Below are 22,297 nucleotides of genomic sequence, written 5' to 3' on the forward strand. Positions count from 1 at the left end.
ACAGCTGCTGTCACCATCGCTGAGGGATCAAACAGCTCCACCGGCCGCCATCCCTAATTCATTACTCACACACATACTTCAGAGCCGCACACGCACACACAGTACCCCCTCCAATGTCAGCCTTCTACTTTTTTTTGTTTACAGTGCCTCATCAGTTCTGAACCAGCTGAGTATAGGTCATGCAGTAGATTAGTCTCTCTCTCCCTCCTCCCCTTTCTCTCTCCCTCTGTCTCTCTCTCCCCCTCTGTCTCTCCCTGTCTCTCTCTATCCCCATCTCTCTCTCTCTCCCGCCCCGTCTCTCTCTCCCGCCCCGTCTCTCTCTCCCCCCCGTCTCTCTCTCTCCCTCCCCCGTCTCTCTCTCTCCCTCCCCCGTCTCTCTCTCTCCCGCCCCCGTCTCTCTCTCTCCCGCCCTGTCTCTCTCTCCCCATCTCTCTTTCACACACTGACACACACACACACAAAATCACACACACACATTTTCAATCTACTGTATTTCAGTCTACTACGGCTTTTGAAGGACTACTTAAACTATTGTAGTAAGTGGGAGCCTTTTTTTGTATTCCACCTGCCCTATAATTACCATTAAACTCTGTCTGCTAGCACTTCTGTATTGCATTAACCTAGCATTTTAAAAGGACCCAAAGTAGTTCAGAGCTTGTACTCTTATGGTTGTTTGTCGTTCTCATTTAACGCCATGCTCTGAAAGAGGCGCTCTGGGGCTCGCTGGTGTAAAGCTCCCTTTCAAGTCTTTGTTGTCGAGACTCGAGACAACACACCAGATTATTAGCATGTATATCAACTGTAATTGTTATACCTATGGGGCTAATGCGAATAATACAGGAGCAAAATTTCACAAACACACACATGCATGCAGGCACGCACACATGCACATACGCATTTGCACGCACACACGCACACAAACCGATTCCTCAAAGTGGCTTGTTTGTTCATTTTGTTGTTCACGTTATTATTGAACACTTATTATTGAACGTCGACGCTAGTACGTTTTGAACATTAACCTGTTGGGGCTACAGGTTAGCAATGAACCCCGAGTCGGGATTGCTAACAAGGCTGGAAATTCAAAACATCAAAAATCTAATAATTTCAATTTCTCAAACAATCAACTATTTTACACAATTTAAAAGATAAACATCTCCTTAATCTAACCACATTGTTCGATTTTCAAAGAGGCTTTACGGCAAAAGCATAAAGTTAGATTATGTTAGGACAGTACATAGCCACAAAAGTACAAACATCCATTTTCAATTCAAGGTCAGGCGTCACCAAAAGCAGAAACCAGCTAGAATTATGTACTAACCTTTGTCAATCTCCATCAGATGACACTCCTAGGACATTATGTTATACAATACATGCATTTTTTGTTCCATCAAGTTCATATTTATATCCAAAAACAGCATTTTACAGTAGCGTGAAATTCAGATTTTTTTCTTCTCTGAAATGCTTCCGGTGAACATAACAAAATTACTATTCGAAAACATTGGTAAATTATAATATTGTCATTCAAAGAATAATATATTCTCATCTCGTAATTGCTACCGAATGGCCAGATCTCAAAATAACTTTACTGGGAAATCACATTTTGCAATAAACGGGGTGCTATGCTAAGAACAATAAGCTATGCTATACAGTTAGCATCATCTAAAATCGATAATAACATTGTAAATATCCCCTTACCTTTGATTATCTCCATCAGAAGGCAGGCATCCCAGGTCCGGAAGGCATCCCAGGTCCGGAACAAATGTGGTTTCTTTTGACAAAGTTCATAATTTATGTCCAAATAACACCAAGTACTTAGCGTTCATTATGCTCCCACAAAACGTCGTGGGGGGAGTGTAAAATCACGCCGAAAAGCTAAAAAAACCTAGTAAATAATCTATTTACGTTCGTTCAAACATGTCAAATGTTGTTTAGCATTAATCTTTTGGTCCATTTTTAACGTTAAACATCAGTAATATTTTCACACAACCTATCCTATGTCTAGATTTACAATAATGACAAACTCACGCTTCTCAGATTTATGCGCAGGCGCAAAAAAATGAAGTGATGACATGTCAACTTCCTTGGATTCTAATTTGCTCTCTGTTTATCATAGACGCTTCAAACAACTTTATAAAGATCGTTGACATCTAGTGGAAGCCGTAGGTGTTGCGAAATGAATCCTTTCTCACTATGGTATCTATAAAACAATGACACTAAATAGTACAGTCACAAAATTCACATTTTTTTTGGATCTATTTTTCACAGGTTTTTGCCTGCAATATGAGTTTTGTTATACTTACAGACACCATTCAAACTGTTTTAGAAAATTCAGAGTGTTTTCTATCCGAATGTGTTAATAATATGCATATCCTAGCTTCTGAGTTGGTGTAGGAGGCAGTTAAAAATGGGCACATTTTTTTCAAAATGTCTCAATACTGCCCCCGAGCCCCAACAGGTTTTAAGGAACGTTAGCTCTCCTCTAGGTTTTAAACAGACAAGCATTGTGATATGTTAGCGCTTGCCAGATGCCCTTTCAGCCTTGTTAACCACCAAACATATACAGCTTTGACAACCTAATGAGTGAAATATTTGCATCGCAGCTCAAACTTACATTTAAGAGTTTGTTCAGGTGAAGACTCTGGAGCTGACTGATGACGACATTTGGTGAAGACGCCGGTTCGACAAACAATTACTTATTACTCCTCGGCCTGAAATCCTAGAATAAAACTAACATGATCTGTAATTGTCTCTTTTATACGTGGACATGATTTTTGTTGGTGAAAGGGATAAACATGGTATTGCTAGACGGCTTCTGACTTATTCATCCTACTTTACTAACAACTGGCAATCTGTATCAGGCAGCTTTAGATGCGAGGGGAAAAACAAATAGCTAGCTATATTTGCTAAGCTATCCCTCTGATTGAGAAAGTTGATAAAAAATGCCATTAGCTATGTAGCTAGATTGAAACGTCTGGGGGAAATGTAGATAACGTTTCCTAACTCTCACCACCAGTCTGAGTTCACCACCTTAGCTAGCTAAGTGGACTGTAGATAGATTTCCAGAAAATAACAACTATATATTTGCTAGCTATAATGCTGACTATTGTGAACACTTGTTGTCAAACTACTTTGTTCCCCTGACTGTTTATTAATGCACTGGTGACTGAAGAAGGTTGAATAGGCTCGTGCACATTTACATTACTGTTTCATTAGTAACTTAATTACTGACTGACTAGGATAATTCTTATTCATGTTTTTGTTATTGTTGAATTAGAAAGCAGCATGCAGACATAACAGGGCTCGTATACACAAAGCATCTCAGAGTAGGAGAACTGATTTTAGGATCAGTTTGCCTTTTATATCACAATGAATGATACGCTTTGTGAATACGGGCCAGGGAAAAAAGCTGTTGCCCAATACCTTTCACAGCAGTCTTTCATCACAGGACTCTAGAGATATTACAGTCAATGTTTATTAACTGAACATTTGTCTGTGCATTTTCATGTCAATGACACTAATAAAATAGTTGAATTGTTCAGCAACATGTGCAGTGAACATGGCTTTGGTGATGAAAGGTACATAATGCATGTCATCTCCCTAACAGGCCACTGCATGCTGTGACCTGGGCTTGGATAGTGGCACACATCTTCTTCAAGCTTTCTGACTGAATACTTGTGTCTTCAGTGGTTCCAGAAGCAAGGGCCTTACCTAGGAACACAGCAACAGTCTCTCTTTCAGTCTCACAGTCATTCTGTCAACATGTATAGTATGTAACCACTCAAATTCATACAAACTGCTACGGATGCAAATACCGACTTGTCACTTTGTCCCATTCTTTAATCTTGTCAGGGATATATATTTTAGCTGAGACACCTAAATGTATTCACTCTGGACATGACTTATTTTAGATCTTTTAAATAATATGTGTATTTGTCTGGATGTTTACATCCGTTAATACAAATTTAAAAACCAACATCAAACATGCTATGAAAAAGTTATTGTTTTGTAATTGTAAATTATTGTTTATACAAAACTATAGCATTTGTTCTTACTCAATATGTGGCCGTTGAAAGTCTGAGGATAGCTGGCAACAGGGTGGCAGGTCTGTTGATAGCAGGTCTGTTGATGACAGGTCTGTTGAGCTCCATAGCCCAGCAGACTCACCTAGACGAAAGGGGGATGGACACATGTTAGTTTTGATAAAAGTCTGAAATACTTTTACAGGGGGAGAGAGAGCATGAGTTGGAGTGAGTACAGTAAATCCAATCCAACCATTTGCCCTTGATAATATGCTAGCATCACACAAGTAGACTGCCACAGTGAAGGTTTACACAGTGCATCAGCTATACTACTATGAGTGGAGCTTACTTCTCTGTGCTCTGGAGAGATCACAGGTAGTTGGTTAGAAGGCTCTGGAGATCCTTGGACCAGCCTGTTTCTGTAGCCCCTGGAAAGAGATGGATAGAGGTAGTGAGTGTGCTTTAAAGAGAGCCCTCACCCTGACCTACCCCTGACCAAGGGCTTCCTGCCCAAAACTCTAATCGCAGTCTCTCTAACAGGGAGTTACCTTGAAATTGTATAATGCATTTAAAGGAAAAAAGAATATCATGACATACAGTGCTCCATGTTCCTGCTGATAGCAAGCCTCAACCTGGATACATGATTCATGCCTGTAAATGACAACAGATTGGTCAGCACTAGTTACCACAGCCACAATGTTATACATCCTATTTCTACAATTTATCTTCTTAAAATCGGATTTTAAAACCTAATCCTAACCCCACTTATAACGAATTTTTACGATTTGGCTTTTTGACTTTGTGGATGTGGTAACTAGTGGAAACCCAACAGAGTGATAAAAAAATATATACATGCCATGTTGTGATAATGCTTACGACAAATTACATGGCACCCATGTGAATTTCTAGCTAATATTTATATTATGGCATCACGTACAGTATCATTTCACTAACACTTGCAATCTCGACATCAACAACAACATGCTCCTTATTTGACTATAGTTAGCTGCTAGCTTAGCTAGATGCAGCCTGTGAGGCCGGGCAAATTTTAGAGCCAAAATGATTCAAATAAGGTGATAAGCCTGGGTAGCTAGCAAGCTAGTTAAATGACAACCCTATTAATTTCAGAAGTATTGACTCTATCGCTTAATTCAGAAAGTAGGCTTCACCTACATCTCTAGGCATTAGCTCGCTAGCTAACGGGAGCTAACTAGCCAACATGAATTGTTTCTGACATGCCACGATCCTGCTTACATCTGACATATTTAGCTACTGTAGCTAGCTAGATAATGGTTTATGGTAATTGCAGTTAGTTAATTATGTAGCTAACTAGCTAAGTGTAGTGTAAAACGCTGGCTAGCTGTGTTTTACACTTAGCTAGCTAGCTAACCAACTAGCAGTTATCAAAGACACTCACTCTGTAACTTACCATACTTTTCTGACCAACTAGACATTACTTCAGGCAACCTCTACCGACTCCTTGCTTACTCCGATCCATAAGTCTTTTAGGTTCAAAACGTTATGGCTGTAGTCTAAAGTAACCCACTAGCACACAGCCATCTGGTGCAGTCAATGGCTAAATGTTCCAAAAGTATTCAACTGAATCTACATCAAGCTTGGACAGTATTATATTTCATATTTTTATGGTGCGCATGCAGCCAGAAGTATATTATCGATTATATCTCCAATTTACAGCGTCAGATTGAAAAAAAAAGTGGCATTTCAGATTCATACATATATGCACTACTCATTATTGTTTGGTTTGAAAAAAAAAGTGAAACATGGCCTTTAAAGTTGGCATTGTGTCATATTGTGATTTAAAGGTGGCATGGTGTCTCATCTTGATTTAAAGGTGCTGTCACCTCGTTGATTGTAAGGTGGCATGGTGAACTGCCATGATTTAAAGGTGGGACAGTAAACTGTCAACGCTCTCTCTCTCAAATTCAATTCAAGGGGCTTTATTGGCATGGGAAACATATGTTAACATTGCCAAAGCAAGTGAAGTAGATAATATACAAAAGTGAAATAAACAATAAAAATGAACAGTAAACATTACACTCACATAAGTTCCAAAAGAATAAAGACATTACAAATGTTGTATTATGTATCTCTCTTTCCTCCCGCCTAACCAGAACCCCCAAGACTGCAGTAAGGCCAGGAAGCTGGTGTGTAACATCAACAAGGGCTGTGGCTACGGCTGTCAGCTGCACCACGTGGTCTACTGTTTCATGATCGCCTATGGCACACAGCGCACCCTCATCCTGGAGTCCCACAACTGGCGCTACGCCACGGGCGGCTGGGAGACCGTCTTCCACCCCGTCAGCAACTCCTGTACTGACCGTACCGGGGTGTCTACAGGGCACTGGTCAGGTAGGCACGGTGAGCACTGTCTGGTGAGTTATGTATTTAGAGAGTTGGGCCCAGTTCTATATCCATGGTTGGGCTATTGAGGTTTCTGCATTATGATGCATTTACATGACACTAAAACATTCTATGGCAGCCATGTTAGCGCCCCATTAATATTACATCAGGAATATTTAAATAATGCTATGTAACTGATTTTTTTTTTATTAGAACAATATTCACAATTATAAAAGTTGTCCCAACTCTCTAAATACATGGCTTTGGTGACCACTATCTATACCTCCTAGACCAGGCCTGGGCAATTCCAGTCCTCGGGAGGCCTGATTGGTGTCCACTTTCCCCCCATCCCTAGCAAACACACTTGATTTAAACTAATTGCATTTTTAACTGAAAATCATGATTAGTTGATTATTGGAGTCAGGTGTGTCAGCTGGGGCTGGGGCAAAAGTGTGACACCAATCAGGCCCCCGAGGACTGGAGTTGCCCAGGCCTGTCCTAGACAGTGATCCTTACATCCATTGTCTTACGTCAGATAGCACATCGATTCTTCCTGAACTGATCTGTCTCGTATCTTGCAAAGGGTCATGGGATAGATCAAAAGTAATCAAATCAAACTTATTTGATTAATCTGACTACATGGGCTGCCGCAACATTAAAACATATTACCTACAGTAGCTAACATCATCTGCTGAACCCGATTTCTGCCTCAAAACTGTCTGATTAATCTAAGCTAAAACAATAAACATGTCAATAATGTTTATGTTTTTTTTGGTGAGGAAGTCGCCCCATTTTACACCTAGCTAAGGATTGTTGTGCTTCAATGAGCAGTATTTCTTAAGTTATGGGCACAAAAGCTATCATGGATTTGTCCAACAGCTGAGCCAGTCACTGAAATCATCTTTGACTGAAACAATGCTGCTAACAAACCATCTACCTACTTAGCGCTGCACACACCATGTTGAATCTTCCAACAAAAGCTAGCTAGTAAGCTACTGTAGCTAGTAGTGCTAATGCTTACTATGAGTTTTCATGAAGCAGCTGTTGTTCTGCCACGAGTCATTGCAGTAGCCTCCCGAATCAGCTGCTGCGCTCAGCTGACCCAACAATACGATCGCAGAGAAACATGCTGATCTACGGACTGATTTCAGAATAAAAATGACATGTTTTATTGTCACACACACCGGATAGTTGCAGTGAAATGTGTTGTTTTACAGGGTCAGCCATAGTAGTACGGCACCCCTGGAGCAAATAAGGGTTAAGTGCCTTGTACAGTCAGTTTCTCTGAACTTCAGGGTAATTTAAACTGGCTAAGCAAGCTTTTATGTTAGTGAAATCAGAGCTACATAACTAGCTAGCTAGCTAGCTAGCTATGTCAGTAAGCTGGCTAGCTGCAACAGTTAGCTACACAGCTGATTGAGTCACTGCACTGGCAAACATCGTCTGTAAACAGAATTTGTGCAGGCGATAGCTTTCAAATATATTTTTTTAATTGAAAACTATTAAATCACTGTCACAACATTTGTAATAATTTAGCTAGTTAGTTTGTAATAATTTAGTGCAGTGATATCAAAAAGTAGGAACTATGTTTCCATTTTTTGAATGGCGGATACTCAGTATTCAAATTTGAATACGAGTTCCACGTTCACAAGACAGATCGGTTGAGGAACGAGAGTCACGGAGGGGTGAAGCCATCTGACGTGAGACAATGTTGCTGTTTTAGTCATATGCACGGCAAAACCTGACAGTTTCACCCACACACTGAACGCTCCATCCAACCAAACATTGACCACTGCTGACTGGTCCACCCATAGACATCGTCTCAGCACCAGGGAAGTGATAGGGGTTCAGACTGGTTGTCAAGACATTTAGAGTAGCAAGCAATATTCTGTTTCATACATTTATTCTAGGCTAGCAATTTTTTCTCTTTCCTTTAATACTCTTCAGCTTCCTTGTCCCCCCACCTCCCCAGCACTCACATACACACACGCATACACCCCTCTGCCTCTGGGTGCAACTATCTTAGGCTTTCTTTTCCTATTTATCTTGCTGTTCTCATCTTCTTTTCCATCTTGCGTGACCGCCTTGCCTTCCTACCGATTGCCCCTGCTTGCTCTTTGTGTAGTGAGTTCATTTCACTGGTTCACAGCTCGTCTGAGCTGGACCCATTAGGAGCTGAGGCACTAATAGAAAGATGCATTCTGGGTGAAACCTCGTCTCCCTTCCTGCCTCAAACTGTGAATTAGCTAGAAGTTAAGTAAACATGTTAAGTTGTTGCAGCATCAATTTGCAGATTGCAGAGGTTGAGTTAAAATTTGGACTCTTTGTGTCCTTGACAGGAAGCTCTGGGAGGGGGAAGGAGTGCTTAACTGTGCAATTGTGGCAAGATGTGTAGGCTTCGAACCCCCCCCCCCTCTCCGTCCTGCAAAACCTACCAATGATGTTATAAGCAAAGAGAAAGAGCTTGGGAAAAATGTTTCTGTTTAATATTTAATGCTTTTGCCAATTTATATTGAGCTCACGCTCCATGGTGTACACATGCCCTGAGGCCCTGCCTTTTCAATTTTTCTTTATTATTATTTTATTCCATTTACTCGTTTTTGAAAGGGCATTTTTTAATGAGTAATTATATCATTTGTTTGACAATCAGTGGCGTGTATTCATGGATGCCAAGGGAAGACAGTCTTCCCCCAAAAAACAAATAAACATATACAATAATCAATTTAGTCTCACTGTGTTTCATAATTTTCCTTCAATTCGCAAGAGGCTGAATGTATCTCACCGAAGAATCATCCAAGCGAGCGAAACAGCGCCCCTTTGTCTCTGTATGTGTAGGCCATCTATCTGATGCTGTCTGGTCCCCAAGAGTATGACATTGTTGTCACCCGTACCATTGAATACAAGGGAAGCTAGTGAGAATTGGCCTCCCTTCATAAAAAAAAGTTTAAAATAAAAGCCAATCAGCATTGAGCTAAACTGAGTGAGCTCAACTGTGAATGGTCCTGGCTCACCAAAAAAAAGTGTCAAGGGAAGCCAGTTTGGTTTTGGCATCACTCCGATCGAATCGCATCGAGAACATACGTCATTGACAGAAACAACTTCAATTGTTGCTTGTCGTTGTGTTGTTGTCCTCCAGTGGCTAGCTAGCTAGCTAAAATTGTCCCTTTTCTAAATTAGCCATGGATGGAAATAGGGATTTGGACTTGTGGTTTCAATTAATTCTTCATACTGGAAAATGATTATAACGGTTATTCTAATCCAACCATTAATTAATACATTGTGCCTCTGGCCTGAGAGGATGGACGTTCAATATGTAGCTAGATGTAGAAGGCTAATGTTAACTAGCTAACGTTGCCCATGAAAGGAAGTTAGGCTAGCAAGCAAGCATTTTAGCTAGATAGCCTAGGACAACAACAAATAAAAGTGTGTACTGTATGACAGAGTGATAGACCGTTTCGTCAACATGTAAGAGAGGAGGATGGCATTGGTGTTTCTTTACAAGTAGGGTGAGTCAACACGTTTTTTCTACTTGCACGAACACACACACACACACACACACACACACACACACGCACAGAGAAATCAGAAACATGGACAGCCGCATCATATTTAGCTTACGTTGATTGAACTAAATTGTTTATGGTATCTTTTAGTTGTCAGTGTACTAGACTAAGCATACAGTAGGTGATTTGATGATGTTGAAATGTTGCTTATATTGGAGGTAGCTCCTGTTTTCTTTGCGACTTGTGGTAACTCTCTGTGGTTCTAAATCAGTAGTTGTTTAGTGCTCCGAAAATGTGGGAAACATTAACTTGCTTGACCATGCTGTAGGTCATGTAACTGTTACATGCAATATGCTTTGTGGACTTCACCGGACAGAGGTTGTTTTCCAGTTTTGTGATAAAACAAAGGTGTGGTTGAACTTATTCTGCCACTGTGTCCTCTTATTGTCTCTGCCTTTAGGCCTATATATCATGGTGTCAAGGTATATGAAGCAAACAACGCAATTATCACAACACTTAGGTTGTAATATGGCACTTTTTGTTTGCTTCCCAGTGATTTTACCCACGCACCGCTACTGTTGACAATGGGTTATGAAAGCTGTGTGTTGTTGTATTAGTCTTACTGGAATGGAAGGAGTCACTGTAGTTGTATTAGTCTCACTGGAATGGAATGAGTCACTGTAGTTGTATTAGTCTCACTGGAATGGAATGAGTCACTGTAGTTGTATTAGTCTCACTGGAATGGAAGGAGTCACTGTAGTTGTATTAGTCTCACTGGAATGGAATGAGTCACTGTAGTTGTATTAGTCTCACTGGAATGGAGTCACTGTAGTTGCAACTTCATAGAATCCAGTGGTGGTAGTCTGTTTATTTTAGAAACTGTAAAAACAATTTTCTCTGGTTTAAGACTGGATGTCTGCCAAACATATCCCTTCTGGGAGATGATATTAGACCAAAAAAAGATTGTGTGTGTGTGTGTTCTTCCACTTTCATGTGTGTCTACACGTGAGCACACGCGCGTGTATGTGCCCTTTGTGTACTGAGGCTTAACACCCAGTCTCCCAGGTGGAAAGGCTATAAGGAGCACAGAGAGGATGACCTTCCTAATCAGCCCAACTCAACCTTCCTCTCTGCCCACTGTGCCCAGGGCCCATCTAGAGGCCACCCTCTTGGAGCAGCTGGTACCAGCCCCTGTACCATGGAAGTGGATGGGCTCACCTTGGCATTTAAAGAAGGACAGCCAAAGAGCAACTGTCACTCAGGAGGGAGTGGGGATAAAGACAGTGGGAGAGAGAGACAGAGGGAGAGAAGAAGAAAGATCAAGATAACGAATGAGTATGTCAGACAGAAATATTGAAAGAGGGAGGAGGAAGAGAGAGAAACACAGAGAGAGTATTGTGGAGATGGAAACAAAAAAGATTTGGAGACAGTTTGAAAGAGAAACAGAGAGAAATAAAGAGTTTTATAAAACTTCAACAGAGAGAAACAGACAAAAAGGGACAGAGAAAGAGGATAACGGATTGTTGTTTTGAATGGACATGACTTTCTCCTTCCTTCACTCTAACTATTTGTCTGGCTTTAATTCAATTCTGTACCCTTTTCCCCCAGTGTGCACTTGTTCACTGTAACCTATTGGATGGTATAGATCCAGTGGAGTATTTTGATTTCAATAACGATTTAATTTATGAATATTGAAAATATAGAAAACTGTCACCATTCTGCCGAAGTCGATCCCTCTCCTTCTTCGGGCGGCGTACGGCGATTGACGTCACCAGCCTTCTAGCCATCGCCGATCCACTTTTCATTTTCCATTTGTTTTGTCTTTGTTTTACACACCTGATTTCACTTCCCCAATTACTTGTTCATTATTTAACCCCCTGTTCCCCCATGTTTTTTTGTGAGTGATTGTTTGTATGTTATACGGTCCGTTATGTGGGCTTGCTTTATTGTATTGTATTTGCCTATTTTGAGTAAATTACTGTGAGCGGACCAAGTCATTTGGTGTCACTCTAAAGTGGAAAGGTGGAATAAACGAGTCCAGAGTAGGTTTTCTTGATTCAACACAGTTCTCTATTGAGGGATTTCTGACAATAAACACTCCAACACAGTCAATGAGAATCTCCAAAGGAACAACATACATCTTCTTTAGATGACACAGGATCACATTACAATTATCTTCAAACTATAACAACAATCACATATTCGTCACCGTCTTAATGGATCTTCTTGGATAGCACCTCGCTCTCCGTAGCCATTCTCCAGAGATAGTTTATCTTCCTCTCTTCTTGCTGGTTCCATCCTCTCTCTTGTAGGGGAAAGAGAATATCTCATTAGTACCGTCAGCTGTGCTTAATTGACTCTGGTTACCTTGTCTCACATGCCTTGTTGGGCTACTATCCGTGAGCCCAGCCTGCCCTCTGGTGGTCCTTCCACATTACGTTTATTTACTCATATCTACTGCCCTGCGCCTGACTCCTCTACACAAGCTACACACAAACCTCATTACAAAAACATATATTTGGCACATTTTTCAATATATTGTTGTACATAATATATTCAACGTGCATATCAAAGTTCCACAGTTTCTGCTAGTATTAAAGTTATGGCCCATTTTACATAGAGAAATGTGCATAGTAGGCAATGTAACCAATCACAGCCCTCCTTTTACTTGTACCGGCAAGATGGCACCAACAGACATGGCATCTCTGCTTCTAGCTCCTAAGAAACTTTGCAGTATTTCGTTTTTCTGTGTGTTATTTCTTACATTATTAGCCCAGAACGTTTTTTGTTTTATTACATACAGACGGAAGTAACTTTTGGATATCAGAGCAATGGTAACTCACCAGCATTATAACCAGGAATATGACTTTCCTGAATTGTATCCTTTGTTCGTACACCCCAGGGCAATTGAACTTATCCCAGAGGCTGCTCCAAGACGAGGCCTGCGGAGAAGAGGTATTCGGAGTGGACTTCTAGTCCGACTCAGGAAGCGGGCGCACCATCCACCGCGTCCGAGTATATTACTTGCTAATGTTCAGTCTCTGGACAATAAAGTAGACAAGCTCAGGGTGAGGATCTTCTTCCAGAGAGACATCAGAGACTGTAACATACTCTGTTTCACAAAATCATGGATCTCTCTGGATATACTGTCTCCGTCCATACATCCAGCTGGGTTCTCAGTTCATCATGCAGACAGGAATAAAGAACTCTCCGGAAAGAAGAAAGGCGGAGGTGTATATTTCATGATAAGGGGCGGCAGGGTAGTCTAGTGGTTAGAGTGTTGGGCTAGTAACCGAAAGGTTACATGTTCAAATCCCCAAGCTGACAAGGTACAAATCTGTCGTTCTGCCCCTGAACAAGGCAGTTAACCCACTGTTCCTAGGCCGTCATTGAAAATAAGAATTTGTTCTTAACAAAGCAAACATGAGCAAAACGCTACCGAAGTTCTATTAACACATTGACTCTAGTACTGCTTAGGAAAAACACTAGACCACTGCTACTTGCCTTTTCGAAATGCCTACAAGGCCCTTCCCCGCCCTCCCATCGGCAAATCAGATCACAACTCCATTTTGCTCCTCCCTTCCTATAGGCAGAAACTCAAACAGGAAGTACCCGTGCTAAGGTATATTTAACACTAGTCTTACGATTTGAAATCCATGCTTCAAGATTGTTTTGAAAATGTTCCGTGTAGCCTCTGATAATAACATTGACGTTTACACGGACATGGTGACTGAATTCATCAGGAAGTGTATAGGGGTTGTTGTTCCCATGGTGACTATTAAAACCTACCCAAACGAGAAACAGTGGATAAACTGAAAGCACGAACCACCGCATTTAAGGTGACTGGGTATACGGTCGATGGCAATCAAAAAGGCAAAACGTCAGTACAGAGACAAAGTGGAGTTGCAATCCAACAAGACATATGTGGCAGGGTCTACAGTCACAGATTACAAAGGGGAAACCAGCCACATCGCGTACACTGATGTCTTGTTCCCAGACAAGCTGAACACCTTCTTCGCCCGCTTTGAGGACAACACAGTGCCACCGACGCGGCTCGCTCTCAAGGATTGTGGGCTCTCGTTCTACCGTGGCCGCATCCTCAAAGCATGCGCAGACCAGCTGGCTGGAGTGTTTACGGACATATTCAATCTCTCCCTATACCAGTCTGCTGTCCCCACTTGCTTCAAGATGTCCACCATTGTTCCTGTAATCAAGCCTACCACTGTAGTGTCGTCTGCAAACTTGATGATTCTGTTGGAGGCGTGCCTGGCCACACAGTCATGGGTGAACAGGGAGTACAGGAGAGGGCTGAGAACGCACTCTTGTGGGGCTCCAGTGTTGAGGATCAGCGGGGTGGAGATGTTGTTACCTATCCTCACCACCTGGGGGCGGCCCGTCAGGAAGTCCAGGACCCAGTTGCACAGGGCGGGGTCGAGACCCAGGGTCTCGAGCTTAATGACGAGTTTGGAGGGTACTATGGTGTAGTCGATGAACAGCATTCTTACATAGGTATTCCTCTTGTCCAGATGGGTTAGGGCAGTGTGCAGTGTGATTGCGATTGCATCGTCTGTGGACCTATTGGGGTGGTAAGCAAATTGTAGTGGGTCTAGGGTGTCAGGTAGGGTAGAGGTGATATGGTCCTTGACTAGTCTCCCAACGCACTTCATGATGACGGAAGTGAGTGCTACGGGGCGGTAGTCATTTAGCTCAGTTACCTTAGCTTTCTTGGGAACAGGAACAATGGTGGCCCTCTTGAAGCATGTGGGAACAGCAGACTGGGATAAGGATTGATTGAATATGTCCGTAAACACACCAGCCAGCTGGTCTGCGCGTGCTCTGAGGACGCGGCTGGGGATGCCGTCTGGGCCTGCAGCCTTGCGAGGGTTAACACGTTTAAATGTTTTACTCACGTTGGCTGCAGTGAAGGAGAGCCCGCAGGTTTTGATAGCGGGCCGTGTCAGTGGCACTGTATTGTCCTCAAAGCGAGCAAAGAAGTTGTTTAGTTTGTCTGGGAGCAAGACATCGTCGTCCGCGACGGGGCTGGCTTTTCTTTCGCCTCTTCAAACTCAGGATGCTTAAGAAATGGATAACAATTTGTGAAAATCCCCCAAATCATGGTATTTTTTTGTCTGGGTTTCATGAGGAATCAGAAACTCTGTCTAGCCTATGTTTACACCAATCCAATGATTGTATATTCATGAGGGTTTAAGTATAAGGCTACGTCTCAATAGTTTAGAATGGCTTCCCCCTCTCATTTCATCTCATCCTTATCTTCTCTGATCCGTCAACATAAGATGAGTAGAAGTAATACAGCAGAAAGGTTATTTGCATATCAACTCTCACCTGTTTTTGTTTTTAGATCTGCTTAAACTAAGGAAAGGACCCAAGAGGTGGTCATTTGTGTCAAAGGAGGGTGAGTCAATGTGGAATAGCTAGCTAGTTAGTGCTAGTTAGCTGTGTGCGCTAGACTAACGTCCATTGTGCGCTAGACCAACGTCCATTGTGCACTAGACCAACGTCCACTGTGCGCTAGACCAACGTCCATTGTGCGCTAGACCAACGTCCATTGTGCGCTAGACCAACGTCCATTGTGCACTAGACCAACGTCCATTGTGCACTAGACCAACGTCCATTGTGCAGGTGACATCACCCCACTCTGATACACAGCAGTCGTTGTTTCCGTTGCTCTCCCATAGCTTTTGTGGAGTGACAGGTAACATTGTTGTTAGTAACAGCAGATTGCTAGTTTGATGCAACCTAAAGGGTATGTTACACTAGTCCAGCTCCTATTCATGCTAAATAAACAGGGTGCATAACCAGTGCAGCTCAGCATAACATTACGCTCTGGTTCTATTTTCAAGAATTTGACATGCAGCTCATGAGATCACGAACACTTGATGAAGTGGGCTCTGCTCACGCTCTGTTCCGCACTGGCCAAAAGTTACGCATCCAGTGTAGCAGATAAAAGACCTGGGGTTTTCTCCACGCCCCAGTGTAGCAGGTAAAAGACCTGGGGTTTTCTCCACACCCCAGTGCAGCAGGTAAAAGTTCTGGTGTTTTCTTCACGCTCCAGTGTAGAACATAAAAGACCCAGTGTTTTCTCCTAAGTAACTCTCTTCCCTCTGTCTCTCTAGGTGAGACCCATGACAAGGACATCCAGGTGGTGGAGTTACCCATCGTGGACAGCCTGCAGCCCCGCCCCCCTACCTGCCCCTGTCCATCCCAGAAGACCTAGCCCAGCGTCTCCACCGGCTCCATGGTGACCCGTCCGTGTGGTGGGTGTCTCAGTTCGTCAAGTACCTGGTCCATCCTCAGGCCTGGCTGGAGAAGGAGATCCTGGATACCACAGCCAAGCTGGGTTTCAGGCATCCCATCATAGGGTATGTACTCTTTTTTTGTGTCTGTCTCTTATGATTTTCGGTTTCCGTTGTTCTCCTTCTCTGTTCTTTTTTGTCTGTTTCTCCCAGTCTTATACACCTTATTTATATTTATACACCTTATATTATTCTGTCTTTCACCCACTTTTGTCTTTGTCTCATTTATTTTATTCAGCACTGTCTCTATTTCCCACCATTCTGTCTCTCTTCTTTATTCACATCTCTATCACTTTGTCATCTCCTCTCACCTCTCCTCACTCTCCCCCTGATGTTCTAATACAGTACCGTTCAAAAGTTTGGGGTCACTTAGAAATGTCCTTGTTTTCCATGAAAACATACATGAAATTAGTTGCAAAATGAATAGGAAAGATAGTTAAGACGTTGACAAGGTTATAAATAATGATTTTTAATTGAAATAATAATTGTGTCCTTCAAACTTTGCTTTCGTCAGAGAATCCTCCATTTGGAGCCATGTAGACCTTTGGTATTCTAATTGTCAATTTGTTGAGGTAATCTGAGGAGATTTCACCCCATGCTTCCTGAAGCACCTCCCACAAGTTGGATTGGCTTGATGGGCACTTCTTACATACCATACGGTCAAGCTGCTCCCACAACAGCTCAATAGGGTTGAGATCTGGTGACTGTGCTGGCCACTCCATTATAGACAGAATACCAGCTGACTGCTCCTTCCCTAAATAGTTATTGCATAGTTTGGAGCTGTTATTTGGGTCATTGTCCTGTTTTAGGAGGAAATTGACTCCAATTAAGCGCCGTCCACAGGGTATGGCATGGCGTTGCAAAATGGAGTGATAGTCTTCCTTCTTCAAGATCCCTTTAACCCTGTACAAATCTCCCACTCTACCACCACCAAAGCACACCCAGATCATCACATTGCCTCCACCCTGTTTGACAGATGGCGTCAAGCACTCCTCCAGCATCGTTTCATTTTTTCTGCGTCTCACGAATGTTCTTCTTTGTGATCTGAACACCTCAAACTTAGATTTGTCTGTCCATAACACTTTTTTCCAATCTTCCTCTGTCTGGTGTCTGTGTTCTTTTATCCATCTTAATCTTTTATTTTTATTGGCCAGTCTGAGATATGGCTTTTTCTTTGCAACTCTGCCTAGAAGGCCAGCATCCCGGAGTCGCCTCTTCACTGTTGACGTTGAGGTCTTTTGCAGGTTCTATTTAGTGAAGCTGCAAGTTGAGAACTTGTGAGGCGTCTGTTTCTCAAACTAGACGCTCTAATGTACTTGTCCTCTTGCTCAGTTGCGCACCAGGGCCTCCCATTACTCTTTATATTCTGGTTAGATACAGTTTGCGCTGTTCTGTGAAGGGAGTAGTACACAGCGTTGTACGAGATCTTCAGTTTCTTGGCAATTTCTTGCATGGAATAGCCTTCATTTCTCAGAACAAGTATAGACTGACGAGTTTCAGAAGAAAGGTCTTTGTTTCTGGCCATTTTGAGCCTGTAATCGAACCCACAAATGTTGATGCTCCAGATACTCAACTAGTCTACAGAAGACCAGATTTATTGCTTCTTTAATCAGAACAACATTTTTCAGCTGTGCTAACATAATTGCAAAAGGGTTTTCTAATGATCAATTCACCTTTTAAAATGATAAACTTGGATTAGCTAACACAACGTCCCATTGGAACACAGGAGTGATGGTTGCTGATAAAGGGCCTCTGTTCGCCTATGTAGATATTCCATAAAAAATGTGCCGTTTCCAACTGTCATGACTGTCCTGATCAGGTCAGGTTACAGGAGACCACAACCCTACAGATTATCTCTCACCCCCAACAGAGGAGGAGAGATCTAGGGGTATGAAGATGTGGGGGTTTTATGACCCCTCACGCCCATTGTAAATTTTAGGCAACAGACAAAATTCCTTTGTCTTCTCATTATAGTGAACCAGCCTCTGAACATTAAACATGCCATAAATGGACTTCGGAACAATGGTTTCCGTCAGCCACAATAGTGGTAATGACGATAGATGGAATATGAAAATGAATGTCATTTTTGTTTTGTTAAAGGATGACGTTATTACGAAAACATTGTAACTTTAAGAGTTTTCCTAGTATATGCTTGATGTTTATACATTGTATGTTGTGTGGAAAATGTCCAAATAAATGAGAAAGTTTTGGTAAAAATGAAATGTGAAGTTAGTTGTCTAAAATTGGATTTGAGTAAAATCTAGACCTCCAACCTCGTAACTAGTTAAATCTAGACCTTCAGCCTCTTAACTTGGTACGCCCAGAGAATTGCCCTAAAGGCGGTTACGCCCACTTCTGACCCGAGGGTATAAGACATGTGAGTTAAAAATTAAGTGACCCGAGCTGCAGCAAGGTCTGAGTAGTCAACGTACCCAAAACGCAACATGAAGTTGAAGACAAAGGAACCTTATTCTATCCATGCTACGGAGGAGTAGCTGCCTCTAAGTGGGTGAATTCAAGCCGGACCACCTGGCCTCCGCTCCCCATCGAATCGTATCTACACTGTTTCATTCCTATGCTGGCTGTCCACAGAAGACCCCTTTCAGAACGAGGGCGAGGAATCAGACTATTAGGCCAAAGGACACTGACATCGTGAGGACAACCAGAGAGTTGCACCAGAGAAGTGCGCCATTCTGGAAGCCTAAACGGCCCACGCAGAGACCCACCGCGGAGACCTTCTACAGGTAATTACATCATTATATTCTGACCCATAAGAGCGGCAGTTCGGGGCAAGGCTAGGGTTAAAATAAGCATAGCTGACAAATGCACCCAAATGTATATTTCTCTTGTGTACTTTCTCTTTTTCTCTCTTTTAAATCCCCATTTTGGGTAACACGCATCATAGTGTGTTGGTGTAACGCTCATCGTTAGAAGGAGAAGTGGACCAAAGCGCAGCGTGGTAAGTGTTGATGATCATTTATTTCAAGAAACACTCAAACAAAAATAACCAAAAACAACAAAACGAAAGCGAACAGTTCCGTAGGCACAGACACTAAACAGAAAATAACATCCCACAAACACAGGTGGAAAACCGTCTGCCTAATATGATTCCCAATCAGAGACAACGATAGACAGCTGCCTCTGATTGGGAACCACACGCGGCCCAAAAACAAAGAAACAGACAACTTAGACTTTCCCACCCGAGTCACACCCTGACCTAACCAAACCTAGATAATAATAAGGATCTCTAAGGTCAGGGCATGACAGTACCCCCCCCTCCAAAGGTGCGGACTCTGGCCGCAAACCTGAACCTATAGGGGAGGGTCCGGGTGGGCATCTCCTCTCGGTGGAGGGTCCGGTGCGGGACGCAGACCCCCCTCCGCTTGGGGCTCCCCCCACTTTCGTGGAACCGGACCGTGGATCGTTGCCGGAGGCTCCGGACTGTGGGTCGTTGCTGGAGGAACCGGACCGGAGATCGTCGCCGGAGGCTCTGGACTGGGAACCCCCGCTGGAGGCTCTAAACTGCCGACCGTCGCTGGAGGCTCCGGACTGCCGACCATCGCTGGAGGCTCCGGACTGCCGACCGTCGCTGGAGGCTCTGAACTGCCGACTGTCGCTGGAGGCTCCGGACCGGGGACCGTCGCTGGAGGCTCCGGACCAGGGACCGTCGCTGCAGGCTCCGCGCCATGGATCTTCCCTACAGGCTCCGCGCCATGGATCATTACTGGAGACTTCGTGCCATGGATTATCACTGGAGGCTTTGTACGTGGAGCCGGAACAGGTTTCACCGGACTGAGGAGATGTACTGGCAGCCTGATGCGTGGAGCTGCCACAGGGCTTATGAGGCTGGGGAGACACACTGGAGGCCTGGTACGTGGAGGCGGAACAGGTCTCACCGGACTGGGGAGACATTTACATACATTTTACATTTAAGTCATTTAGCAGACGCTCTTATCCAGAGCGACTTACAAAATGGTGCATTCACCTTATGATATCCAGTGGAACAACCACTTTACAATAGTGCATCTAAATCTTTTAAGGGGGGGGTTAGAAGGATTACTTTATCCTATCCTAGGTATTCCTTAAAGAGGTGGGGTTTCAGGTGTCTCCGGAAGGTGGTGATTGACTCCGCTGTCCTGGCGTCGTGAGGGAGCTTGTTCCACCATTGGGGTGCCAGAGCAGCGAACAGTTTTGACTGGGCTGAGCGGGAGACGCACTGGAGGCCGGGTGAGTGGAGCAGGCACAGGATATACTGGGCCGTGGAGGCGCACTGGAGGTCTGGAGCGTTTGGCTGGCACAACCCATCCTGGCTGGATGCTCACTTTAGCCCGGCAAGTGCGGGGCACTGGCACAGGACGCACTGGGCTGTGAAGGCGCACTGGCAACACAGTGCGTAGAGCTGGCGCAGGATATCCTGGACCGAGGAGGCGTACTGGAGACCAGGAGCGCTGAGCCGCACAACCCGTCCTGGCTGAATGCTCACTTAGCCCGGCAAATGCGGGGAGCAGGCAACGAGCGCACCGGGCTGTGAATGCGCACTGGGGATACCGTGCGCATCACCGCATAACATGGTGCCTGACTGGTCACACGCTCCCTATGGTAAGCACAGGGTGTTGGCTTTTTTGGGGGAGCTGCCTCTCGGGCTTCCGTCGTTGCCGTGCTAGTTCCTCGTATCGTCGCCATTCCTCTCTTGCTGCCTCTATTTCCTCCCTTGGACGGCGATACTCCCCAATCTGCGTCCAGGGCCCTTTGCCGTCCAGGATCTCCTCCCGTGTCCACTACTCCTGGCCACGCTGCTTGGTCCGTTGTTGGTAGGATGTTCTGTAACGCTCGTCGTTAGAAGGAGAAGTGGACCAAAGCGCAGTGTGGTAAGTGTTCACGATCATTTATTTCAAGAAACACTCAAACAAGAATAACCAAAAACAACAAAACAAAAGCGAACAGTTCCGTCAGACACAGACACTAAACAGAAAATAACATCCCACAAACACAGGTGGAAAACCGGCTGCCTAAGTATGATTCCCAATCAGAAACAACGATAGACAGCTTCCTCTAATTGTGATCCACACTCGGCCCAAAAACAAAGAAACAGACAACATAGACTTTCCCACCCGAGTCACACCTAGACCTAACCAAACATAGAGAATAATAAGGATCTCTAAGGTCAGGGCGTGACAGTTAGCCCGTTATACTAAGTTCTAATCAATAGCCTAGACTGTGTTTTGTGTATCTTTTATTATCATTTTAGCTTTCTAGTAAATAAATAATCAACTAAAATTGGTGTGGTACGAACTCATTGGTGGGACCCGGGTCCGTGCAGATGACCGGATTATGCGTCGTTCAGAATGAGACTGTAGAGGAAATTGATTAATTAGTGACTGCTGTAAAATCGATATTCTGATATTCTTTGAGTTAATTTGGGAAATAGAAACTCATCAAAACTAATTTTCCCATGGTGCCCCAGGTTAATGAGTTAATAATTGCTTGATTAATTTAATCACGCAGTTATAACCCGTTAATCATTCGGTGAGCAGCAGTCGTCACATTAACTAATACAACGTCACGACACAGCTACAATAGTCATTTACAACATTAACAATGTCTACACTGTATTTCTCATCAATTCAATGTTATTTTAATGGAAAAAATGTGCTTTTCTTTAAAAAACAAGGTCATTTATAAGTGACCCCAAACTTTTGAACAGTAGTGTATAGTGCCTGAGTACTTCTAATATAGTGCCTGAGTACTTCTAATATAGTGCCTGAGTACTTCTAATATAGTGCCTGAGTAGTTCTCACAGCACCCCAGGGGGAAAGGAGGTGGGGTGGGGGGGAGAATGGAACGGAGGGGGAAAGAAGAGAAGGGGAGAGGGTGGGGAGGGAGGGAAGGAAGGCTTGGCTTTGGTGGTGTAAGAGGAGTATAGAGAGAGAGAGCACAAAATAGAGGGTGGGGGAGAGTACAAAATAGAGGAGACTAGAGAGAGCTGTGTGGGAGAGTATAAAATAGAGGAGACTAAAGAGAGCTTTGGGGGGAGAGTATAAAATAGAGGAGACTAGAGAGAGAGCTGTGGGGGTTGAGTATAAAATAGAGGAGACTAGAG

General features: G+C 43.5%; 1 pseudogene; it reads left to right on the plus strand.

The window, feature by feature from the left end:
- LOC106608211 (alpha-(1,6)-fucosyltransferase-like) overlaps positions 1-22,297 on the plus strand; it is a 213,992-nt pseudogene that overhangs the window by 185,259 nt on the left and 6,436 nt on the right.

The sequence above is a fragment of the Salmo salar genome, chromosome ssa06 (genome assembly GCF_905237065.1).
Source record: "Salmo salar chromosome ssa06, Ssal_v3.1, whole genome shotgun sequence".
Classification (NCBI taxonomy): domain Eukaryota; kingdom Metazoa; phylum Chordata; class Actinopteri; order Salmoniformes; family Salmonidae; genus Salmo; species Salmo salar.